The sequence below is a fragment of the Anoplophora glabripennis genome, unplaced genomic scaffold (assembly GCF_000390285.2).
Source record: "Anoplophora glabripennis isolate ALB-LARVAE unplaced genomic scaffold, Agla_2.0 scaffold1596, whole genome shotgun sequence".
Classification (NCBI taxonomy): domain Eukaryota; kingdom Metazoa; phylum Arthropoda; class Insecta; order Coleoptera; family Cerambycidae; genus Anoplophora; species Anoplophora glabripennis.
Genome location: NW_019417688.1, coordinates 1,093 through 10,942, shown reverse-complemented (window position 1 = coordinate 10,942; position 9,850 = coordinate 1,093). Strand labels below are relative to the sequence as shown.

Sequence of the window (9,850 nt, the reverse complement as noted above, 5' to 3'; positions counted from 1 at the left end):
CTTACCCTTTTTGAGTTATCTTGAAAAAGCCCTTTGTTTTATCTTTTTCCACCCTTGGCCGGGGGTTGAACAAAAAATTACTCTCACTTATTGTTATAATATACCTTAAACTAACTCATATCAAAAATTCAGCCAAGTTGGCAAAATTTCGATTTAAAGGCTTAGTTAATTGGACTAGAAGTGGTTCTTCCTGTCTTATTTTTATCGCCAAATTCAATGTTTCCGACATATCATCTAATTTGGCATTAATAATAGCAAATTGTCTACTAATTTCTTTTTTGAATTCTGAAATAAATAATAATACTAAAATGTCATACCAATCCACCTTTTTTATTTTGTTTACCTTCTAATTTTTCTTCAGTAACAATTTCCTGGTTAGTATCAGTTCCGATTGATATAGCACTAATTGCCCTATTCGCTTCTGAAATTTCTTGTTGATGGTCACCTTAAAAAAAATGACATTAAATTGTTCTCATTCAGTTTCAAAGTAGAAAAGTACTAGATTACTACAATGTAAACAGTGCACTTAAGACAGCAGTTATGCAATACAGCGGATGAACATTTACAAAACCCAGTTTAGATTATCATTACGTCCCTTACCAGGTGTTTTTTGAAGTGCTGATGGAACTCTTGGATATTCTCCTGATGTGTCCGAGTCCGTTTCATTTTCAGATGATGTATTGGAAAATGAGAAACGTTGTGGTTTCTTCTTTTTTCTCACATCTAAATCTGAACTAGACAATACGTCACTTGTTTTTGCTTTGAAACTTTTTTTTCAGCGACTCCAAAGTTACCTGCAATAAAAAATTAACAAATAATTTTGAAATTAACAAGTAGATATATTTTTTGAATTAGGTATGACATCTGAATAATTGCAAAACAAATAAATTATTTATTCGGTATTTGGTATTTAAAAATGGGTCCTACTTACTATATTCTCCCAAAATTTTTGCGGAATAAGAAATCCAATTTGGTAATGGATCTTCACACTTTTTAATAATATCCAACATTTTCTGTTTAGAAATTTTTGTGTCGGGCCAGAAGCATTCATTATTTCTGTTTAGGTACCATTTTGAAGGGACCACGTCCACCGTATTTTCCTCTAGAAAATGTACGACTAACCACATCCTACGATAAATAAATCTCAAAGCTCACTTAAAAACTACATTTTGTACAAATATTTTGGCCAACAAAAATAGCAACTAATAATTCTAAAATATCTGATCTGATTTATGTGGTATGTTCTATATTTTTATACGTAATTACAAAAAAATATATTTAGTCAAAAAAAAGATTTAAATAAATTTACATATTTAATTTTAAAGTTAATTTGAACCGAGCTAGGAATCTTTCAGCTATGCCTATGTTTGTTGGTATTAGGCTTACTGCAAAATTTGTCAGTTAAGATTTTTCAAAAGTCAAAAACAACATTTTCCATAAATGGATGGTACCATTGATCATGATATTATTTTACGATTATCATTTCACAAACCATTTGCTTTAACTATAATTATAAAAATAATAAATAAATGCTAAGAACCATATTGCCAATTGGGACATGGACACAAACACAAACTTTTTAAGTTTTGCCTAAAAAAACCACTGTATTATTAAGTTATTCAATATTTAGCTAATTTATATCAGTGGTTTTTCAATTCAATACAAAATTGTTATTAAATTACACTTATAATTTTTTTTAAATTGAAATACAAATAAACAAAAAAGAAAATGAAAACTGATAAAATTTATAAATATATAAAAACTATTTTGGAGCAAGTTATTAAAGAATGAAACAAAATTCTGTGAGCAATAATTATCATATATTAATGTATATGAAGAAACGGAAAGCTTACTAACTTATCTTCGATTGGCAAAACTACTAATTTTTGTTGAAATAAATCAAACTGCCACATATTAATATCATCATTAGATTTTTCTATATAGTATAGTATAGGTAATTCCAAAAATGGAAGAATCACAAGGTTTCAAGAAAAAACTTTTACTTTTATTATATCTAAAACCTAAAAGTGCTATGTGGTTAGAATTAGAAATAATATTTTTAACCTCTACAATGGTATCATTTTTTAACAAAATAAATCTATCTGCAGTTTTTGAAATATTTATGCAATATGTTTTGGTTTTTAATTTTTTAAATTGATTTAATGCATTAAATTCATTAACTAAAGGACCAGAATAATGTTTCATTAAAAGTTGTATATCAGAATCAGTATTTTCATTATTCAAAATGTTACTTAAGTTTTTCTCCTCAGAACTTCTGCGAACAAGCTGCCACTTGAGCAGCTTGTTCGCTTGTTTTACACTCTTCCTGATTTTTTTCTTTAACTTTTGCATTTTATTTTCAAATGGGAAAGCTGAAAAATTATCTAAAGCGCCAAATAAACGTGCACAGTCAGTTAAATGTAATAAGTTATGTATGTTATGAGAAGCAATATCAGGACCATACAATTCTAATGAATTCGTAAAAATTTTTTTTAATAAGTCATCTGCATAATTCAGGTGCTCATCATGTTGAGAAAACTCCGAACTTATCAATATTATAGATGCTACTGTTAAGGTTATAAAGTTATTATATAATTTTTTGCTTAAAATATTTTTAATACAATTGGACCTGAATATAATTGGAAAAATCTTAATTCTGTTGCTTTATATCTCTTCACTTCAGTTAAAGGTCTTGTTTTGCGAGCAAATTCGCAAGGTACATAATTATAACAAACCTCAAGTTTCCTATTTATTATATTGATATCAGAATATCTTAATTTATATGGTGGTTTTCCAAACACTAGGCCATATTTTTGGCAACATAATAATTTTTTAAAGACTCCCAAACATAAAAGGTGCATGTAGTCTAATGGTACATTTTTTATTATATCAAAGTTAGGTATATCAGTTAATAAAGTTTCACCTAAATGATGCTCTGGTTGAAAATGACATCGAAATTCATTATCAGTTCTTTTAACAAAATTTCCTTCGACAAAACACACATGACCGCCTAATAAGTCACCCTCTTGCTTACACTTTGTACAAGAAAAATACCCTGAATGACCTTTTATATTTAAAATATAGGCTTTAGCAGGAGCATCACATATCAACATATACAACCTGAAAATACATGTTATATTATTAATACATATGCCATTATAGGATAAGTCTACACATTCCTCGACAAATGTCTTTAAAAAATCATTTAATGGAGGTTTTCCATTTCCATGAAAGACAGCAATTACAAAAACATTATTCTTAACAGCATCAACAGATTTTATGCAGCCTAATATTGGCCAAAATGAACTATTAGTACTTTTGCTTAAGGGTAAGCCATCAATATTTACTGCTAATTGAATTATGTCATTAGCTGAAATTGTAACATTACAATGATGAAATAAATGCAGGATATTACTTTTTATTCCAAAATAATAGAAACCTCCTGTCCCTAAAGATATTACATGTGTGTCTGTGGCTGTTTTGACAAGAGTTCTAGGATCTTTTGGCATATTTGATAAACATGGGTCTGAACGTAAAATTTTTAATAGTGCTCTTACAGAAGACAGTGCAACATTTTCTTCAATAGCCCAACGAGCAAGCATTTGTTGGATATTTAAATTTGTTACTGTATCGCTAGTTTTACTGCTTGAATGTTCTACTAATGAAGTACTTATTGATGCCCATACCACAGTATTTGTTATGCTTTGATTGGGGTTATTGTTATCCTGACTAGTTACAGTGGAATGAAATAAAGCATCATGTTTAACTTCCAGTTCATTGCTTACTATTGTACCTGACTGTATAACCATATTATTACCAATTTCTGATTGATTAATATTATGTCTTACATTTCGTGAATTATATATAGTCATTTTATTTTCAACACGACGGTTTACGTCTCTATAAATCTGTCATATAGATCTGCCGGAAGAGTTCTTAAAAAATTTCTCAACTTTTGGCATTTCCGATTTCTGAAGTGATTGGTTATTCCAGTAATTTGTGGGTTATTCGTTTCGTATTCCCACTAGGTCGTACTACTCCACATTAATGGAGTACTTACTAGTTACTTATAAAGTCTTAACGACTCTTAACACTTTTACACTGCTCGTATAGGTATCACTTACCTCTTAAAGTACACTTATTTGTTTAAATTATTAACACACAGTCACAACACAGCCAAAATATCACACAAAATGAGATTAATACTTTAATAATCTGTGATTAATATAGAGCTGGGCCGCTCATGAACGACTCGCACGAATGTGCCGGCACATAATCTTGTGCCGTGAACGAACGACTCGCAACGAAGGAGCTAATCGTTCATACCGACACCTATAGTACANATACCGAGTGTTTAATTTTCGACTGTACATTTTGATAACTTCAAAGAGTTATAACTTTGTTAACTTAAATGGAACACCCTGTATTTTTTTGGCCTATCTTGTGCAGTAATCAATTATATTTCACGTGATGTAGGCATGTAGGGGCTGTGGTTACAACTTTTTGAGATAGTTGCAATTTTTACTTTTATTTTTTAATTTTGACATAATTTTATCAAGAGGTCTATGAGTACGAACAATCGTTATTGACAATCAAACTATTAAACAACGAACTGTCAAATTATTATTTGTATTTTATAGTGTGTAGTAACATTTTAGTAATGAGATTTTTTTAATTTGCTTATTATTTACGGACAAAGTAACAAAGCAATATCAAGAACCTTATACATCTGCAGCGCGATATCTAAACAAAGTAAACCCCTAAAGTGGAGTATAGTAAAGCGTCTGCTTCATTCACATAATATGTAGTTGGAAATGTCCTGAAGTAATTAGAATATTGAAATTTCGACATTTTAGCTATCAACAACAGATACTCCTCTGTCTGGTTTTACTATGACAGTCGAAATGTCAAAAAGTTTCTACCAGACGCTTTACTATACTCCGCTTTAGGGGTTTTGTTTGTCTGGATATCGCGCTGCAAATGTATCACGTTTATAAAGTTATATAAAAATTGATAAAGATAAAAGTAAACAATTGCAATTATCTCTAAAAGTTGTGACCACATCCCCTACAATGCCTACATTACGTGAAAGATAATTAATTACTGCACAAGATGGGCCAAAAAAATATAGGGTGTTCCATTTAACTTAACAAAGTTATAACTCTTTGAAGTTATCAAACAGTACAGTCGAAAATTAAACACTCGGTATCATATTTTCTAGTTTATGGATATTGTGTAAGGTTGCTCCATACGTGTTCTACTCACATACCGAATCTCAAATTGATATCTAGTTGCTGGAATAAAATACAAAGGATCCCGCACAACCTTGCACCTGTCAAATTTTTCATGAAAATGTCGATATCTCAAAAACTATAAATTTTAGGAACTAGGTTTGTTATACAAAGTGACCTCAAAATTTCAAGTAGAATCGAAATATGCAAAAATATATATGGTGTTCCATTTAAAATAACGAAGATGGTGTCGACTTCCGGTATAACCGGAAGTGCTATGACCTTGAAAATATTTTAGTTGCGTTTCCCCGCTGACTTTGATAAGTTGCCAAATTTTCAAAATTATCAAATAAGTACTTTTCCAGATATCGATCGCGGCGATTTCCGGTGGGATACACTGTATATATTAGAAAAACAATTACAAATTATAAATATGGACGGAGACTGCAACTTAAAACAAATATTTTTCCCATTAGTTTTTCGAAGTTCTGGTCAACATATGTATAATAAAAATTCTATATCCAAAGTTTCAGTGAAATAAAATGTATAATTCTGCCAAGTAGCAAATCGTAAATAATAAAAAAGAAAGAATATTTTTCTATTAAACTTGTGTTGCATAAACATAAAATATTGAACTTTTATAAATTGGCATTTAGGTTAGCTCCCTTTCGGCCATATTATTGAAGCGATCTTCTCCTGTTCCGGGTCGCACAGATTTTCTTCCTCCTTCTATTCTGTCAGGGCATCTGACAAGCCAGAGTTTTACATTATTAATTATTTCACAGTCAGTAGCAAATTTTGTAGGAGGATTTAGCCTCACGGTATCTGAAAATATTTAGATCTTTTTTACACATAATACATTAATATTTTAATTAGATTCAGTTGTATAAATAAATATTTATCCTCTAATCAACAATATTGCTTTCATCAGATTGAAAGGATCCCACAGAATCCTTATGGAAATTGGCTCTTGTCAACTTGTTGTAACTTTGAAAATCAATAAGTATTGATGAATAGATCACGTCTCCATAGGTACAAGTCCTGAAAAACTCATTGTCCCGAGATATTTACCTCTAAAGATGGATTTTTTCTCGGATGAAAAAACAAAATAGTGTTTATTTTAACAGGGCTTTGGCTTGGACCGAAGTATTCAATTAGTCGGTCGTTACTACCCTTTGGCTTCTTTTATATACAGGGCATCCCAAGGAAAAAGGAGCCAGTTTCAATAACTGTGTATAATTTTTTTCAGCCAAATTCCAGAGACAGTTTGATTTTTATTTGAAAGGGGGACACATTTTAAAACTATTGCCACTTGTATAGGGTGTCCCAGAAAAGAAAAGTAGATAATTTTGTTTTATAATGAGATACCCTGTATTTTTCAGATTTGAATAAAGCGTTGTCTCACAATTACAGTAATATAGACCTGTTTCTGGAATTTGGCTGAAACAAATTATATACAAAGTTATTGAATGTGACTCCTTTTCCTTGGCACGCCCTGTATATAAAAGAAGCCAAAGGGTAGTCACGACCGACTAGTTGAATAGCAAAATAATATTTATCCATCCCAGAAAAAATCCATCTTCACTTTTGACTTATTCATCAAATACTATTGAATCCCAAAGTTACAACCAGTTTGACGGAGAGCCAATTTCCATAAAGATTTTGCAGGGTCCTCTCATTTTATTACAAAAAAACAGGTTTAGTTCTAAACATAGGTACAGATTTATATACAGTACGGTATGTTCTATGCTTTAAATAGGGTATCTAAAGTAAATCAAGTATGTAGTTAAAGTATTTATGTAGTAATTAGCTAAAAGGGATGTTTTAGGCACGCAATGTCAAAGTCAGCAACTATATTTTTTGTATATTTTATCTGTATATATTTTTAATGGTTGTTACTTGTCTCTGACGTTACAGAAAGGAAGTATACATGCCCTTATTTTGCAGACCGTGTCTAATAGTAACGGGCTCTAAAATGAATCAAAAGATCGTTGCCATTAGACACAATCTACAAAATATAAAACCACATAATATGCAAAGACTTAATTTCAATTTCTAAAGTAAGTAAAAATTTTATTAAAAAAGCCTGTCATAAAAATATTTATGAAAAAATTATTTTTTTATGTTGGTACCTAATGATTCATATACAAGAAAATGATTCATATGTTTTTTAACTGTTAAATACCTCATGTCATTTCTAAAAACTATGGTAGTGTGCTAGTATAATTTGTTACTAATTAACTAACTAACAAATTAATTCTAACTAAAATACACATAAAATACACATTTAGCCCACTTATCTCTAAAATGATGACTTATAAAACTTGTAATTTAATACGCTATTATTTATTTTTCATAAAGACTAGTAATTATAAAATTGTATAAGTACCTATTCTTTATTAATATACTGCTTCCCAATGATAATATAACCCTGCCATAACTATTAAATTGCTAAATATATCAAGTTGGTCTTTTTTAATAAATAAGAATAAACAAAAGTAATCATGTAAAACTAATTCAAAATTGATAAATTAATCTTTAAAGAAATGTATCAAAAATATTACCTATTATAACTTGTGCCACTTTGAGAGATTTAAATCTGTTTTTCTTCTTGGCGCCATCCCAACTGTATTAACAGCCCATCTGTGCACTGAAAATTTTGAACATGATGTGTTTTACCACATCTTTGGCACTATTACCTCCAACTAGGCTTAGGTACTTACTCTGAAATAAATAAAATGTTACTAAAAAGTTAAAGTTACTAATTTAGTTTTTTTTATGTTTAAAGTGTATGCAAGAATTATCAACAAACAAAATTATCTCTTACAAAGGCTGCAACATTGGCAGAATCCAACAAGAATTCCTCCAGAGCATTCAAATTGTTTTGGTCTGATAAATGGTAGTATGGAGATGATATTTTTTAATTTGTCATCAATATCTTTCAGAAGTGGTTCTTCCTGTCTTATTTTTATCGCCAAATTCAATGTTTCCGACATATCATCTAATTTGGCATTAATAATAGCAAATTGTCTACTAATTTCTTTTTTGAATTCTGAAATAAATAATAATACTAAAATGTCATACCAATCCACCTTTTTTATTTTGTTTACCTTCTAATTTTTCTTCAGTAACAATTTCCTGGTTAGTATCAGTTCCGATTGATATAGCACTAATTGCCCTATTCGCTTCTGAAATTTCTTGTTGATGGTCACCTTAAAAAAAATGACATTAAATTGTTCTCATTCAGTTTCAAAGTAGAAAAGTACTAGATTACTACAATGTAAACAGTGCACTTAAGACAGCAGTTATGCAATACAGCGGATGAACATTTACAAAACCCAGTTTAGATTATCATTACGTCCCTTACCAGGTGTTTTTTGAAGTGCTGATGGAACTCTTGGATATTCTCCTGATGTGTCCGAGTCCGTTTCATTTTCAGATGATGTATTGGAAAATGAGAAACGTTGTGGTTTCTTCTTTTTTCTCACATCTAAATCTGAACTAGACAATACGTCACTTGTTTTTGCTTTGAAACTTTTTTTTCAGCGACTCCAAAGTTACCTGCAATAAAAAATTAACAAATAATTTTGAAATTAACAAGTAGATATATTTTTTGAATTAGGTATGACATCTGAATAATTGCAAAACAAATAAATTATTTATTCGGTATTTGGTATTTAAAAATGGGTCCTACTTACTATATTCTCCCAAAATTTTTGCGGAATAAGAAATCCAATTTGGTAATGGATCTTCACACTTTTTAATAATATCCAACATTTTCTGTTTAGAAATTTTTGTGTCGGGCCAGAAGCATTCATTATTTCTGTTTAGGTACCATTTTGAAGGGACCACGTCCACCGTATTTTCCTCTAGAAAATGTACGACTAACCACATCCTACGATAAATAAATCTCAAAGCTCACTTAAAAACTACATTTTGTACAAATATTTTGGCCAACAAAAATAGCAACTAATAATTCTAAAATATCTGATCTGATTTATGTGGTATGTTCTATATTTCTATACGTAATTACAAAAAAATATATTTAGTCAAAAAAAAGATTTAAATAAATTTACATATTTAATTTTAAAGTTAATTTGAACCGAGCTAGGAATCTTTCAGCTATGCCTATGTTTGTTGGTATTAGGCTTACTGCAAAATTTGTCAGTTAAGATTTTTCAAAAGTCAAAAACAACATTTTCCATAAATGGATGGTACCATTGATCATGATATTATTTTACGATTATCATTTCACAAACCATTTGCTTTAACTATAATTATAAAAATAATAAATAAATGCTAAGAACCATATTGCCAATTGGGACATGGACACAAACACAAACTTTTTAAGTTTTGCCTAAAAAAACCACTGTATTATTAAGTTATTCAATATTTAGCTAATTTATATCAGTGGTTTTTCAATTCAATACAAAATTGTTATTAAATTACACTTATAATTTTTTTTAAATTGAAATACAAATAAACAAAAAAGAAAATGAAAACTGATAAAATTTATAAATATATAAAAACTATTTTGGAGCAAGTTATTAAAGAATGAAACAAAATTCTGTGAGCAATAATTATCATATATTAATGTATATGAAGAAACGGAAAGCTTA

At 29.5% G+C, this 9,850-nt stretch overlaps 3 long non-coding RNA genes across 3 annotated transcripts; all 3 read right to left on the bottom strand.

Moving 5' to 3' along the window:
• Window positions 1-146: 146 nt before the first annotated feature.
• Window positions 147-4,246, bottom strand: LOC108915418. The gene is made up of 5 exons (XR_002763234.1): window positions 4,125-4,246; window positions 932-1,128; window positions 601-794; window positions 344-445; window positions 147-285 (listed from the first exon to the last, which is right to left on the bottom strand). It is a non-coding gene; the product is annotated as an uncharacterized LOC108915418 (long non-coding RNA).
• Window positions 4,247-5,597: 1,351 nt separating this feature from the next.
• On the bottom strand, window positions 5,598-8,170 carry LOC111692450. Its single transcript, XR_002763233.1, has 3 exons — window positions 8,059-8,170; window positions 7,796-7,955; window positions 5,598-6,056 (listed from the first exon to the last, which is right to left on the bottom strand). It is a non-coding gene; the product is annotated as an uncharacterized LOC111692450 (long non-coding RNA).
• An 18-nt stretch (window positions 8,171-8,188) lies between these two features.
• On the bottom strand, window positions 8,189-9,122 carry LOC111692449. The gene is made up of 4 exons (XR_002763232.1): window positions 8,930-9,122; window positions 8,599-8,792; window positions 8,342-8,443; window positions 8,189-8,283 (listed from the first exon to the last, which is right to left on the bottom strand). It is a non-coding gene; the product is annotated as an uncharacterized LOC111692449 (long non-coding RNA).
• Between the last annotated feature and the right edge of the window lie 728 nt (window positions 9,123-9,850).